Below are 16220 nucleotides of genomic sequence, written 5' to 3'. Positions count from 1 at the left end.
CATGTGTCAGGCAGGCTATGGAGACTGGGTAAGGGTGTCTGGGATCCCTTCCCAGTGGGATCAGTGAGCAAAGTCTTGAAGGAAGAGGAAGAGTTGACCAGGAGAGGAAGGGTGCTTCAGGCTAAGAAAGGAGTAAGATAGGAGAAACTGTGGGATGGTGATGGTGATGGTGATGGTGATGACTGCCAGTATCGCTGGAGTGTCGGAGGTGCTAGAGAGCTCAGAGGAGCAGTGACTACTTCGGGGGCCCCGGGAGGCCACGATCGAGTCATTACCTTGCGAGAAGTCCTTCAATAATGGCTCCCTATATTTATGGGACAAAGTCTAGAAGATTTCTTGGAACATCATGCAAGATCTTCTCCCTCTATCGCCCTTCGTCTCTGTGTCTCATCTCTTCTATACCCTCCTTCTCTCCACATCCCCTACCACTTTCCAGCCCCACCCAACTGGCCCATTTCCCTGAACCTGCTGACTGATGCCATGTGTTTGTGTTGGACAGCTCAGACATGGAACATTTCCATCATCGTGCGCAATTCTAGTCGATAGTGCTCGTCTGCAAGGAAGGCATCTGCCATGAACCAGGAGGCTTCAGATTCCTGGAGGCTGTGAAGTGGCTTAAGATAGACTAGGGAGGCTGCATGGGGCCATGGTAGAGCTCTGGACCTGGAGATAGGAGAATTGATTTCTGGGCTCTGCCACACAAGAGCTCTGTATATTGGGGCCAAATGCTTGGCCTCTCTGGGCCTCAGTGGATTGTAAAATTAGGCTGTACAAGCCACCTGGATGATTGCTTTTTTTTTTTTAATTAAAATATTTTCCCCAGTTTAGTTTATCAAATGTTCCTCAAACTGTTGTTGATCCCTTCGCTATGCTAGGTACTAGGTACGCCAACGTCCTCGGTTAAGCAGCGTGCTGGGGAGGTCAGGCAGGTGTGGGTATTCTATAATGAGGGCAGGCCTCCGGGGCCAGGGAGAGGCAAGCACAGGCTAATTACACTTTCCTGCCTTCATAGCAGTTAGCCCAATTTGTAATTATTTGTTGTTGGTTGTTTACTTGTGCCCGCCTCCCCTGTGGAGCTCTGTGAGCACAGGGACTGTGTGGTGTGTCTGTCATCTCAGCGTCCCAATGCCTGGCAAAGTCCCTAGCGTGTAGTAGGTGTTCGATGACCATTCCTTTCTGGATTGAGTAAAAGGCCACCCTTCTGCACAGGGCACTTGTTATACCTTGTTGTGACACAGGATACAACATCAAGAGCTTCAGATGGTGGACAGACCCAAGGTGGGCTGGAGAAAAGTCAAGATGGGGAGACTCCACCTCTGGAGGCCTTGCGCCACGGGCGCTGGCTGCCTCCTTGCCAGGCTGAGCTGAGCTGACTGGGATAGGCCTGTGGTTGACACTGGGTCCTCTGCCCATGGTGTCACACATACCATCACTGGATGCCTGGCATCCTGCTTCTTCGGTTCCCACTCAGTGTGGGTGAGGACTCTGATGACCTCCCGCCATGGCCAAATGCCTTAGGTGGGCAAGAAGATCGATAGTCCTCCTTGCAAAAGAAAAAGGCAGAAGGAAGCTTCCCTAAGTTGCAGAAGCCCCATTAGGCCTAGGGTTTGGTCAGGCATATATCTGGAGTAGGGCAGGGACCAAGCCATAACTCCCCAGGTACCTCTCCTTCAATGTACAATCTGTGGATAGAGCATGTGGGTGTTGGTTTCCCTGGCCCAGGTTTAAGACAGGCCCAGCCTACCTGGGGATCCCCAGCTCGTGCCTGGCCGTGTGTTCTGTGCATGGCAGTGGCGTTACGGCATGTTTGCCAGGCCTGCTTCTGGGTGGAGAGGAGGAGGAAGAATTACACAAAGGGAAACTGGAGGGAGAGCCCCGCTTCCTCTGGTGGCTCACCGCCTCCCAGGCAGGACCAGGGCCAGCATGTGCCCCTCGGTCCCCTGGGAAACGCCTCGCTGTCTCATCTGCTTCTTCCCCCAAGAGGAAATGCCAGGTCCCAGCAATAGGGGTCTTGGTGGCCTCCGGCTACTTTCTGTTCCATCTACTGTGCCTGGTCACTCGACCCGTGAGGAAGGTCCCTTCTAACAACAATCAGCGTTTTTCCTTTCTCTCACACACAGCACCCTCCTGTCTGCCTCTGAGCCTTCATGTGGGCCGCTAAGCTGATTTGGCCTGCCTCTCCCTTCATCAGATCTTCCAAAATAGCCCCCTTCACTTGTCCTTTGAAGGGGAGAGCTCTTAAAAGGAGGCTTGATGATGGCAGGGACTTTGTTTTGCTCACTGCTTTATTGCCACTGGCACATAGTAGGTATGCGAAAAAATAGTTGTTGAATTAATGCACGGTGTGCCCTCTATTTTTAGCACTGTGGCTCTCTAGGCTGGTCTCTTCCCTCCCCCACCCTTCCCTACCCTCCTCCACTAGACAGGGTCTGGGGATACTGTTTCGCCTCCTCTGAGTCCTCCCAGGCCTGGAATCCTGGTTACTGGAGAAAGGGGCCAATCTCGCTTACACTGCCCTGTGTGCCTTCATTCAGGAAATGCTTTCTGCATTTCTCCTGGGTGCCTGATCCTGCGTGCTGAGTGGTGGGGCAAATACAAAGATAAATGAGGCAGGGCGGTGACTGGGTATTTTCCTCACATTCCGGGTCCCCTCTGTCTCCCAGTCCAGTGCTGTTTGAACTTTGGGATCTCTTTCCATTCAGCCTCTGCCTCCAGGCCAGCTGCCCCTTGTTCCAGCCTCTTCATCCTTCCAGTCCTGGCACTGTACACAGCTATTTAGGAGGTGTCCCCTCCCTGGGGCTGCTTTCAGAGAGGAACAAGGAGGGACTGGAAAGCTGGGGTGGCTGACAAAGGCAGGACCAGGGAGTGGTAGGGCATCTGGAGATTCTTATTTGTAAGCTCAAACCGCTCCCTGAGCTTCAGCCACTGCCTTTATCTGCCCTGATAATAGACCGAAACCATATTCTGCTCCCTGTTGAGCGATCGGTGCCCAGCCTCTGTGAGCCTGCCAGGATGGCAGCAGCCCAGGTGATGCTGGGCACTGTGCCAGCTGACAGGCCAGCCCTGAAGCTGCAACCAGGAGGGCAGCCACCAGCCTGCAGACCACCCCACATGCTGGGGGATGTCCCTCATCCAGGGGTCCTCAGTGCCCATACCGGGCACATAGGAGGCTCTCAGGATGGATATTGAGAACTGAAGCTTGAGCTATGGCAGCGTATGGTTTGTTCATTTTTGTAACCCTAACACCAAGCATGATGCCCAGCATACAGTAGGAGCTCAGTGGTGGAACTTTATGCACTCAGCACTCATCTATCAGGACCTACCACATGTAGGTAGCTGTGTCCTTTCCCTCCCCATCCTTCCATCTCCTTCCTCCAGCACCTTTGGGGATCTCCTGATGTAGTGAGATGTGGGGTGTCTCCAAGGGGGCCATCTGTGAAAAGCCAATCTGAAGCCAGGCCTCCATAATGTGTCTTAGGGAGAAAAGGAGGAGGAAGTCCTTCCATGTGTCCCCATAACCCAAATTAATACTCAGGCGTACAAAAAGTGCTCACACAGATGACCTGATTTCATCTCACCAATGCTGCTCAACAGGCTGGGCACCTTGCACTTCCATTTTGCAGATGTGTGGGGTTTACACCCAGATCTTCTTCCTCCAAACGGAGCCCCCAGCCCAGGCTTACTCGTGTTGATTAGAGTCTTAGCCCATAGTTAAGCTCTGAGATTCTGGGAGAAGCTGGGAGGAGCTAGGGACCGGGAGATGAGAGAATAGCTAGGGTGGAGATGGGGTGAGGAGAAGAGGGAGCAGCGCGCAGGGCTGGGCCAATGGGGCAGCAGGCAGGCCCAGGACAGGGCCCCCGGCCTGGGCTCTGGATGGAACAGGACTGGCCAGTGGGAATCTGACGACCTCAGCTCCTCTCTGAGATGCCATTGTTGCCTCCTGAGTGAGCAAACAGTGCTGGTGAGATTGGGGACTAATGGGTGTTTTCCAGAGGGTGAATCCTCTACATAGGGTTTATCTTCCTGGGTCATCGTTCTGCAGTCTGCACTTAGAAGGATAATAGCAGCCTGGTCTGGGGCTCCTAGCTGCCTACTGCCCCTGGGCCCTGCAAACAGATGGCAGCAGATGAGGGAGCGGAAGACAGGAATAAGCAGGGGTATCATGTCCCAGCCTTACCCTGTTTCTTTATCCCACTGCAGCTGTGTGCGCCCATCGCTGTGTGGCTGTCTCCCCTCATGCCAGTGCCTCATGGCTGCCCAGACCCAGGGACCCTCATAGACACCCATACCTCCTACCCCGTCCTTATTCCAGCTGTCAATCCCTGCTGAAGCCTGCAGATGTCCTCTCTGCAGTCCCTCTTCCACCTTCCTCCTGACGCGTGGGGCTCCTCTGCTATCCTCGGGAAGCAGAAGAGTAGAGGGCAGTACTGTTGATCCAGGACATCCCCCGCACCCCACAGTGTGGCACAACGTTCCGTGTTCACACGGCTTTCTAAATTCCCATGACCACCTGGAGTGGTAGGAGTCATTTCTGGATTACTGTTGAAGATGCTGAAACTCTGGGAGGTTAAATGACTTGTCCAAGGTCACATTATGTGGCAGGCAGAATAATGGAACCCCCCAAAATATCCACTTCCTAATCCCCAGAACCTGTGAATATGCCACCATACATGGCAAAGGGGACTTTGCCAATGTTATTAAGTTAAGGGTCTTGTGATGGAAGGATTATCCTGAATTATCTGGGTAGGCTCATTGTAATCACAAGGGTCCTTTAAATGGGCATGAGGGAGGCAGAGAGTGACGTGATGTGAGAAAGTCTTGACTGGCCTTCGTTGACTTTGAAGATGGAAGAGGAGCCAAGGAAGATAGGTGGACCAGGTGGGGAAATTATTATCTTCTAGCACCTTCAGACGAAGCGCAACCCTGTTGGCACCTTAATTTTAGCCCATTGAGACCCATTTTGGACTTTTGACCTCCAAACTGTAAGTTAATGAAATTGTGCTGTTTAAAACCAATAAATTCATGGTGATTTGTTACAGCAGCAACAGGAAACTAATATATCTAGCTAGTGGTAAAGCTAGGGTCTGAACTTGGGACTCAGTCTCCAGTCTGCTCCCTTCCACCTTACTTGTCTGATGGCTAAGCTCTGCCCATCACTCTAGGCTGCCTCTCTTCCTGCTCCCTACCCACATTTTCTGAACTGAAAATTGGGCCCCACGGCTTGACACATGAAAGCCTATAGGTGAGGAAATTGAGAGAGAAGATTCAAACTTGGAACAGAGGCTAGATTTCAAGTGCTCTCCTCCTCTGATCTCAGCCTATCCTGTCTCTCCACTGCTGGGGGCCGGGGGGAGGGTGGGGGTCAGGAGTTCTTAGAAACATGCCTAACAGCAGCCCATTTCTTTGGAGGTTCAAACAAGGCAGGACATGTGCTAGCCATTAGGGCTCAGGGCTTAGAGGAGGTAACAGTCTTAAACTGACATGGTCTCTACCCAGAGGGCATACGCAGCCTGCCTGCTCCTGTACTTTGCCAGGTGGTTTCTCCTTCCTGGGGGCTGGTCGTCTGAACTGGAGTGGGTGAAATGGGTGGGGTGCATCCGAGAGCCTCTTTGGTGTGGGGCCCCAGTGGTCTGTGTATCTCTCTTAGGGCAGGGGAGATATCTGGGTGTCAGGGTACCTGGTTGTGGGAAGATCCAGGGATCCCACCTCTCTGGCGTGTGTGGAGGGGCATATCTCAGATCCCGGGGGCCCCTCTGGGCAGTGTGTCTGTTCAGCTTCGGTGTGTGAGTGTGTGAACATGCGAGTGTACAAGTGTGTGAATGTGTCTGCTCATATCCCTGTGTGAGTGTGTATGTGAGCGTGCCTCCTCATGCCCTGGTGTATCTGCATGTATTCGTATGTCTACTCACCCTGAGCGTGTAAATGAGTGTATAAGTTTGTGGCCGCTTCTCTTATGCCCCTGCGTGTGTGAATTCCTGAGTATGCCTAGTCACACCTGTGTGAGTGTGTCAATACACATATGAGTGCCTACTAACACTTCTGTATAAATGTGTGAGAGTGCAAGTATGTCTTTTGTACGTGTGAACATGAGAGTGTGAGCGTGTCTACTCACACCCCTGTGTGTGAAAATGTGAATGTGCCTACTCCTACCCTGTATATGGAAGTGTGAACATGGAGTGTGTGAACATGCCTGCTCACATCCCTATGTGTGAACCGGTGAGCATGTACGTGTGCAATCATGCCCGCTTGTGTCCCATGTGTTTGTGTACAAGTATGTGTCTACTCACACCCACGTGAGTGGTTGAGTGTATTTACTCACACTTCTGTGTGAGTGTGTACGTGTGAGTGCGAGAATGTCTACTTTCTCCTCTGTGTGTGAATGTGCGAGTGTGTAAGTGTGTGCTCTTCTAGCCCCACGGAGGTGAGCGGAGGCTCCCTGCACCTCGCCAGCATTGCCTCACCCCTGTGACACAGCCACTAATGACTATTTGCCATTGTCTGTGTGGTGGTGGCATCACCCGCACTAATGACAGTCCCCCCTGCCTAATGACCTGGCTCCTGCCCCATCATTTAGGAGCCACAGGAGCACTCTGGGACTGTGGCCAGAAAGATGTTGACGAGCTCAACACATTTCCCGCTGGGGTGCCAGCGGAGGTGGGGAGAAGCACAACTCCCACCCTCCCTCCAGCCCTCCGGGTGTCCTGTGTGGGCTGGGCATTTTGGCCGGGTGATGGCATTCCTGGGTGGGAGCCCGGAGTCCGGGCCCTGCCCTCCATCTCTGGAGGGGCTGCGTGGCTGCTGCCTGGGACCCGCTCTGCCCAAGGGGGGCGCGTTGGGGGCGCTGGAGTCTGGGGCAGCCCAGCCCACAGGGTCCAAGACAAGCCACACTTTGTGGAGTCCTACCACTGAAGCTTCACTTGCTGACCCCACCAAACTGTCTTTTATGATTGAAATGAAGTTACAACAGCCCCTGGACTCGGAATGGAGGAGCTGAGGAGGGGCGGCTGGTCCTTTCCTGTGAATCTTCGGCAATTTGTTCATACTTTCTTACAGCTGTGAACCTACTCCATCCTATTCGTGTTTCCCACTTACAGGCCTGCCCCCTCCTACTGGTTAAGTTTCTCTAGATAAGCAGATAAGCCTAGTACTCCAGCTGGTTCAATAGGGACTCACTGAAGGTTTTCCAGGTTAACTAATGCACCCCTGGAACTATCTGTGTGACCTTGAAGTGACTCGCAGTGTTTTCCTCTGAAAAATGAGGATGCAATAGCACCTGCTTCAGGCTGATTTACGTATATCAACTTCAGACTTTACCATTCTCTTCAAATGTTCTTCTTATTTGTGATCATTTTGCAGATAGGGGAATCAAAGTTCAGACCACTTAAGCAAGTCCACACAATTATTAAGAGCTAGAGATGAGAATGAACCCCAGGTCTGTCTCTCCTTACATCCTGCAGTAGCGGCTGAGGGAAAGGCTAGGTTGGTGGAGACAGCATTGGCACTCAGCCTGGTTTCAGTGGCCGGGAAGAGGGACCTTGATCTCAGAAGGGTTTGCAGTGCTCCAAAGGGAGGAGCTTCCCTTGAGGAGAAGCTGACCTCTTCTAGGTACTCCCCAGAGATTTTCGCCCTATACAACCGTATCTGGGGCCTCCCTGGCAGTCAAGGCAAGAACTAGAACACGAGGAGAAGCTGCTCATTGTTTCTTCAGTGAGATTGCTTGATTATCAATAAGAAAAATAAATTTCAGGAAGGGAGATGTAACTTAGATCCCAGAGTCTTCCTTGGCACTCTTGAAGGGCACGGACTAATCCTCCAGCAAAATGGGTTTAATTAACACCGAGGACTCTCACCATGAGCAATGACCATGGAAGATGTGGCTTTACGAGAACATTTGCAAAGCGGCACATAAACAAGAACACAAGAATATGGGGAACCCTCTGGAACTAAGTGCTGAGGGGACGCGGGACAAGGGGTGCTGTAAGCTAGGTGGAGCTGGCCAAGGAAGGCTTCCTGGAGCAGTGGGGTGTGGACCAGGCTGGGGAGGGACGGGCTTTCCTGGAGGTGGAGGCAGGCCGGGGAGCAGCAGGCACCTCGCATCCCAGCAGCAGCATTCCTGAGCCATGCCCCAGAGCCCTGGCTCGGTGACCTGGTACCCTGGGAATTTGCCTTGCCTCCTGGGTGGGGATTGTCCAGCTGCACGCTGCCCTAGTCCTCTTGGTGCCACTTGGAAATGACATGGAAATGTGGTATGGCCTTGAGCCAGGTCTTCCTCTCCAAGAAGTTTGGTCCAGTTGGGCCTGTGGCCCATCTAGGTGCCTGTTCTGTGGGGTGTCTGAGGAAAAAGATGAGGGAGGAGATGAGAGAGGAGTGAGGGGCCACTGGGGTTGGGGGCAAATGGAGATTCCAGAAATGGAGGGGAATGGTAATAAGGCCTGCTGCTTCCTTAGGCCCTGAGGGTGGCCTGAGGGAGGATGGCAGGTCCACAGTCTGCCTTTCCTATGCTTGGCTGCTTTGGGGCTGAGGGTGGGGCTGAGTCTGGGTCTGAGACATTGACGAGAAACTTTGGATTCACAGAGCTCCTGAGCAGGAAGGGCCCTCAGTCGATCCACTTCCTTTACAGAGAAGGACCTGGGGGGCCTGGAGTCTGGAGGGGAGGACAGAGTGTGTGTGAGTGTGGTGGCAGTGTTGGGGGTGGGGCAGACCCAGGATTTGAGGAAGAGGCAGTGCCCTGGTTTTTGAGACATTCTCTGGAGGGTGGGGGAGATAGGTGCACCCCAGGCCGCAGTCTAAGGTGGGAGCCACAGACCCAGCTCCAGCACTGAGTGGGTTGGAGAAGAGGGGCAGATCTTGGAAGGCTCCCTCTGGGAGGGGTGGGCTGTGAAGCAAGGCTGAAAAGCAGAAAGAGGTAAAAGGGCTGGGGGAATTCCTGGTGGGAAGAGGGAGGCCTGGGTAAGAAGCCTGACTGAGATGACAGTGAGACAGGAAGCAGAAAGAGAACCCTGAGAGACAGAGCTCTAGGTCCCAACTGAGGGCGTTGCCTTTGATGAGGAGGCACACGGAGCCCTGTGGTCCAGCAGGGCTTCTGACTGAGCCCCAGATGCAGATGACTCCTCACCCCTGGGAGCATGAGGGCCAAGGCCCAGGGTCCCCACCGCTCTCCTGTGCTGCAGCTTTTCTAGGAGCTGTAGCCTTTATAACCAGGGCTGGGTACTGTGCTCTCTTGTCCCCTGTGGTGGATTTTGTGGTGTGGAGGGAGCATGTGGAGAGGGCATCCTGGGGTGAGCTGGGAAGGAGGGGTTAAGGATGAAGACACTGGAGAACTTTGGGACTAGGGTTGACTCCCAGTATGTCCTCATCTCTAAAGACGCTCTGAAACTGGGACAGAGGCATATATTTGGGGATTCATAGTCACTTTATGACTGGCATTTAGATGCGTGTCTGCAGCAGCCTCAGGAATGACGGTATTTGGCCATTTATCTCCTGCCCAGCAAACTCTCCATGCTTTTAGACAGCAGCATCATTCAAGGCCAGTAGTTTGGAGCAGAGAGACACCGAAAGAGATGAGAAGGGAGACACTAACCCTTGGGGAAGAAGAAGTTTCTTCTCCCCTCAGCCATCGTCTTTTGAGGAGAGATGGGCGGCCGAAGGGAGGCTACTAGGCAACATGAAGGGGCCTGGAAGGAGGAGTCAAGATGGTGGTTCACTAGCCAAAGGCCACACATGAAGGCCAGAGGCACCTTGAGTCTGAGCCCTGTGGGGACAGCTCTGTTGTTGGCCCTTGCATCTTGTCCTTGGGCTCTGTGCCCAGGCCTTGCTGTCAGCACCTGCTCACTGAGCCAGCGCCTGGCAAACGCAGCAATGAGATCATGGGGTGGGGCAAGTTGGCGGGCCCATGATCCCTGTTGGAGCTGCGGCAGGTGCATGGCAGAGATCTGGACCTGGCGCCTCAGTAATCTTCCTCCTGGCCCTGTCCCCTCCCAGTGAAGTGGCTCTTCCAACCAGCCACTGTGGTCTCATCCACCTCAGTCCCAGACTCCGACAAAGGCAGAACACTGGCTTGGTTCATGAACGAAGGCTTAAAGTTAGACTTCAAGAAGGACTTTCTACACAGGAGAAGGGATGATGGGGTAAGAGAAGGGGAGTTTAGTTTAAGGACACATGTTAATAACAAGTGTATATTCCTCACTGATGGCTTATTCTGTGTCCTGTTCTGTGCTAAGCTCTTTGCAAGCAATTCTCTTGTAATCTTCACCGTGACTTTGTGGAACTTGGAAACTCAGGCTAAGGTTTCACAGCCAGAAAACAGGGAGGCTGGTGCTCTTGCACTTGAGTCTCCAGCTCTGAGATAAATCTTGAGGTCCCGTGAAGCAGGCCACTGGAGGACCATGCGGGCTCCGAAGAGCTCACTCATTCCTTCATTTAGCATTCAGTAATGAACAAGACAGCGTTCTTCAGGGCAAGAGTTGGAGGTCAAACAGGCAGGAATGATAAGAAGTGAGTTCACATTCCCGAGGGTGGAAGTCAGCCATGAAGAGGTGGGTGGGCCTGTTTCTGTTTGGCACATCTTGAGTCAGAAGAGAAGCAAGTGCATCAGAACTGCAGCAAGAAGAGAGCGAGGTGAGACAGCAAGACCTTCAGGCTTCCAGGGCTGCATGTCATGGTCATGAGAAGGGCGTGTTCTCTGGAGAGGGAGAGCAGTTTGAAGCGCCCAGTCTGGCGGCGGGGAGATGGGTGACCTGATTGGGGGTCTTTATGTATGTGTGTGCGTGTGTGTGCCTGTACACACATAAGCGTGTCCACAGTCTCTAGCGGTGCACTTTCTGCCCCAGCTGGCTCTGAGCCCTCCAGCTGAGTCCGTGTTGTATTACAGGCACTGAAGGAAGAATTTCCCATGTGCTCATGGTCTGGAATGTGCTCTCTATTTAGATGCAGTACTTTCTTGATTGAGGACCATTCTTGTGCCTAAATGCTTATTCTAGTCCTGATACCCATGTCCTTACTCCTAGGAGGTTTTTTTCTGCCCTTCTCTAAGGACCCCCATTCCCTTCCCCTTTCCTAAGGATGAACCGTGTGTAGGATTTCAGCTAGTATTGGGCATATCCTATTCCTTCCCTATGAGCCCACAATTCCACCTTGACTCATTCACCCCTGTGTTCAGCTTCCACAGGACTGGACCCACTATAGCGAGTCCCCACATGCTCACAGCACAGATGCGTGGAGAAGAGGGACACATGGATGACTCCCAGCGTGTACCTGGGGCCAGCCCTCAGGTGTGCCCTGTCAGTATTGGCTGCTGGCTCCTGTCGGCTCTTGGTGTGCAAGCCTGTGCCCCGTGTCAGTGGGTCTCACATCAGAGCCTGCGTTTCAAGACCCGGTGGCAACACACGGTCCGAATGCTAGGATGCCAGTGCCAGGTGGAACCCTAGAGACCATCACGGCTCATATCCTTCTCTTACAGACAAGGCTCCCAGAGAGGAGAAGCCTTTGCCCAAGGTCACACAGTGTTTTGGGGAACACTATGAGTCTCCTGACCCCATGCCACAGCTCTTTCCACCATGTCACGTTGCCTCCCTATGTCATATTGACAAAGTTCTCTCTCTCTCTCTTTTCTCTTGTCTTTGTGTTTTTCTTATGCTTGCCCCATCTCAAGTTCACCCATCCAGACCTTGTAATTCCTTAAAGCCTAGCCTGGCGCTCCTCTACTTTGGAAACTACCTGATTTCTCTCCTCTCCCTTCTTCTGCACCATTAACAGTATGTCCTGCTAATTCCCATTCCCTAATTGTCTGTAACACAAATTAATGCTTTATTAGTTGATGCTCTAATGACCTGGGTTCTAACCAGGCTCATTTGCTCCCTGGTGGCTGTGTGACCTTGGGCTAGTTACTTAACATTCTTAATTCTCTGTTTTTTCATCTGTAAAATGGGGCAGGCATTTGAACTTGAGTAAACAGCAAAAGCTAAGCTCAGCGGGCCGGACTTGGAAAATAGCAAGATTGAAATCTGAGGTGTGGTGGGTACGGATGGGGGTGATGGCAGAAAGGCAGGCAGGGGGCAGACTGTGGAGAGACTCAGCTGGGAGAGGTTACGCTACTGGCAGTGGGGAGCCCTCAAGGCAATTTGGAAGGGAAGTAGCAACGCTTCACCTACACTTTGGGGCGACCATGAAATGGGGTGGAAAAGGCAATAGCTTTGGAGCTGACAGATCTGGATTTGCATTTAGTTAGCTGCGTGATACTGTGCACATTGCTAGATCGCTCTGAACTTCCTTTTTCAATCTGTAAAGTAAATATTATACTCACCCTGTACACTTATGGGAAGGATGAAATGAGAAAACACCTATAAATTGCTTAGCTTGGAGTCTTGTACTTAGTAAGTGCTTAATGAGGGGTAGCTATTATTACTGTGCTGCTTTTGTCATCCTAGAGCACATGTCTGTCTGTCTACTGGTCTGGCTTTGTCCCTGGGTCTGTCGGGGCCTTGAGTAACAGGCTCATTCTTCACTTTCCAGCTTGGAGACTTTCCAAGGGCAGGGCCCACATGCACATCTCCCTATTCTAGCTATTCTAGGAAATGAAAGAACTGGGAAAGCTGTTGAGAAGAGGGTGATGTCACCCTATTGAGCCTCTGGGTGGCTCTGTAGAGTCTCCAGAGACCTGCAGGCAGTCCGTGGGGAGAGTGTCCAGGCCCTCCTGGTCAATCATTGATCTTACAATATCTGAGGGGATTAGGGCATACAGCAAACTCTATGCCCCCAACTTTCCAGCTGAGCCGGCAAGCCTACTATCCCAGGGATAGTCCTTGGGGCCTCAGGTGCTGCTGCGAGCCCACTGCTGCCTGTGAACCCCATGAAGAGGGGCAGGCACAGGACCCAGAGAGGGAGCAGAGGGGTGAGGCCTGAGGGGAAACTAAATGTCAGCCACCCCATCCCTCTCCGAGTGTTTCCTTGACCTGCACTTGTGGAGAGGGGAGCCAGACACATTATCAATAAAATAAAGTCTAATAATTATTTAACAGTATTTACATAATACCTACTAGGAGCCGAGCAGTGTGTCAGATGATGAGCGTAATCATTTGGCAAGGATTGACTGGGTCTTGCCTACATAGAAGGGATGCAGACAGGGTTATAAGAGCTCTGAGGGCTGCATTTGATGCCCTCTGCATGGGAACCTGCAGGACACAAAAGCAGTCATGTGATTGGAGAGCAGATACTGTGGTTGGAGGGCATTGGGTGTTGTGGGGGAGGGAAGCAGGCAGAGATGCTTTCAGAAAAGTGCATAGGGTACCAAGTAGTGTGCACTAAGTCTCAAGGAGAGGTAGGGACCATCGAAGGGTTCTTAGGCAGAGGAGAGACATAATCAGATGCATTGGCTGCAGTGCTGTGGGAATGCAGAAGGATGGGGTGGTCTGACTCTAGGTTTTGCAGAGGATGGCGTAATGGGGGGGGTGTGAAATTCTCCTTGGGAGAGAAAGGGGGTGGGATGATTGTGGAGTGGCCATGTGGTCTGGAGCTGGGAGTTGAGGTGGGCCTGCCCAGGTGGGAGGGATGGGATTCCACTGGGTGAGGGTTTGGAGCCAAGGCAGGTGTGTAGAGGTGATACAGGGCAGACCAGAGTTGGGCTCTGCTGGAGGGGCAGGGTGAAGCAGAGGGCGGGGCTGGAGGAAGAGTGGGCCAGGAGCCTGACTGTGGTTTGGCTCTGCCGCCTTCTCCCTTAAGGCCTCAAAGTCTGGCCTGCTCCACGGGCCCCCATATAAGCCATGCCACCTCTCCGAATCTCAGTGATCTCTTTTCAAAAATGGAGAGTACAATGCCCTTCATCCTGCTACTTGGAGTGTCAGATCAAGGGACAGTCACTGTTCTTCCATCTGGGCCTGAGTTCTGGGACACAGAAACAGAAGAGGCAGAACCCGTGGACTAACAGAACCCCAGTGGCCATAAAACAGACTGAGGCGGGCTCTGGGCATGATGACCAGCTCTGGGATGCTCTGGCAGGGACTGGAGGGAAGGGTTCTGGGTGTGTGCCTCGGGTGAAGATCCATTAGATAAGATCCTAGGCCCGAGGCCCCCTCATCTCCTTTGTAATCTGGGCTGCTTTCTCAGAATCTTCCAGCTCACCAGCCTCACTACACAATCCTGTGAGAGTGGGACCAGGCCTCCAGGGCTGAGAGGACAAGGAGGATGGATAGCAGATTAGGCACCGAAGGGGTGAGAACCTCGAACTTGCCCAGCTCTGAAAGTCTCCACATCTTTTCATTTTACAGCCCATCTTCTGACTCCACAGAGCCCCGTATAGGCCCATGAACTGAGTGAGTTGGATTGAAGGATGCTCATACCCCAGTGGCCCCCCACTCCCAGGATACCTGTTACCTGGGTCTTATTGGAAGTTGTCCTCATGCGGGTATCAGGCAGGCAGCAGGTTGAGGCTGACGAAGATGCTGAGGCAGAGTACATCCCCAGAGGACTGCTGACAGTGGGAGCAGGGTGGAGGGTGGTCCAGGCAGCCCAGGAGAGGGGAAAGGGGAACCTTACACATCCCTCGTGTCCTGTTCCTGGAAAAGGCACTCTCGCAGGCTCGCCACCCCGTCTCCATGCACCCTCCCTCCCCTTCTTTTCCTCCTCCTCCTCCTCCTCTCTCACTCCCCTCCTTGTCCTCCTTCCCTCTAGTTTCCTTTCCATCTCTGGCCCTTTCCTTTCCATCTCCCTCCATTTCTCTCTTCCTCTTCCCTCCAGTCCTTCCCCATCTCCTGTTTTCCCCTCAGAACCTCCTCATCTTCCCTCCAGTTCTCTTTCACTCACTGACTCCACTCAGACTCCACGTTGAGTTCAAGCTGCCCATTCTCCCCTCCTGGAGTGGGAAGGGGGTGGGGGTGGGGTCGTCCCACACACTGCAGGAGGTCTGGGATGTCTTCTATCTAAGTGTCCTCTTGAAGACTGACCAGACGTCAGCCTGAGTTCCCACGGTGCCACCTGCTGCCTCAGGCTGTGGGAGGACTGTGCCTGAGGTCACCTCTGTTCTTCAGATCCACTGGACTGGGCTCGGGGACTGGGCAGCGGCCCCTGGAGGTGAGGCTGGAAATAGCAGTTTCCTGCCAACTCCAATACCCCACTCCTTGCTCGCATTCTCACACCAGGCACCCTGAAGTTCACACCTGTTTGTCTAGGGGTACACATGAGTGTGTGAATGGTGTGTGGGCACTTGGGCATAGCATGTCATGCATGCATGCACGTGTGTGTCTTGCGTGGGTGTGTGATTTGTGTATATACTGTCAGGTGTCAACGTCTACGTCTGTATGTGTGGAATGTACGTGTGAATGTGTGAATGGCATGTAGGCTCTGCAGACTTTTGCCTGTGTGTAAGCCCTTTGTATACCTGTGAGTATCTACACACGAGAGCATATGTGATAATGGAAAGGCACACGCTTCTGTGGGTACCTGGAGGAGTATGAGGACTCTGCTAAGTAGGAGCTCATCCGTGCCTGGGAATACCCGTGAGCATGGGAGTAGCATGAAGACACGTGGCTGTGTGTGTGAGGAGGCTGTGTGTGCATGGGGCTGCTCTCACTGCCTGTGTGTACTTATGTTCTCACTGAAGTGTAGGGGACACGACACCTCCCGGAGGTCTCTCGGGTCTGACTGTTTGGGTCTGCAGCATCACTGACACATGTGAGTAGTGTGGAAAGCCTGGGGGATGCTGTCTGTGTATGTGTGGAGACAAGTCCTTCCAGGCCAGGGCTGGGGCTGGGATAAAAGCAGAAGTATTTAGTGATTTGTAAGCTTTTGAAGAAAAGCCTCAGCCCTGAGTTGGGCCCCAGACACAGTGAATTCCATGAATCTCTCAGGCCTGACATCAGCCAGGCACCTGAAACCACAAGAATGAAAGGAGGCTGCCTCTCTGACCTGTCCACCCCGCAAAGGCTGAGCCAGGGAGAGTGTACACATCTCTTGCCCTGAAGCACATGCTGGGTGGAGGGGCACACTGCCCAACTGGTGTCCCATCTCTAACGGAGACCCCTCCCTGACTACCAAGGCAACATGCCAGCAGGCAGTTGGACACCTGTCTTTGCCTTGGTGGATCCTGAGTCCAGGTGCCCCCTTTCCCAGATAAAGCCTGGCTTCTCCAGGAAAGCTGAGTGGGCTTCTTGTGGGCCGCCCTCCAGGATCAAGCAGCCACAAAGCAGAGGGCGGGAAACCCTCAATAAATGCTGACTGGAGAAATGAAT

The 16220-nt window shown here is 52.9% G+C and overlaps 1 pseudogene; it reads right to left on the bottom strand.

Annotated features, from left to right (window-relative positions):
• Window positions 1-7440: 7440 nt before the first annotated feature.
• On the bottom strand, window positions 7441-15470 carry LOC118613727 (annotated as a pseudogene).
• Between the last annotated feature and the right edge of the window lie 750 nt (window positions 15471-16220).

This window comes from Rousettus aegyptiacus, unplaced genomic scaffold (genome assembly GCF_014176215.1).
Source record: "Rousettus aegyptiacus isolate mRouAeg1 unplaced genomic scaffold, mRouAeg1.p scaffold_m13_p_2, whole genome shotgun sequence".
Classification (NCBI taxonomy): domain Eukaryota; kingdom Metazoa; phylum Chordata; class Mammalia; order Chiroptera; family Pteropodidae; genus Rousettus; species Rousettus aegyptiacus.
The sequence above is the reverse complement of the archived record's forward strand: the minus strand, read 5'-3'. Positions and strand labels throughout refer to the sequence as shown.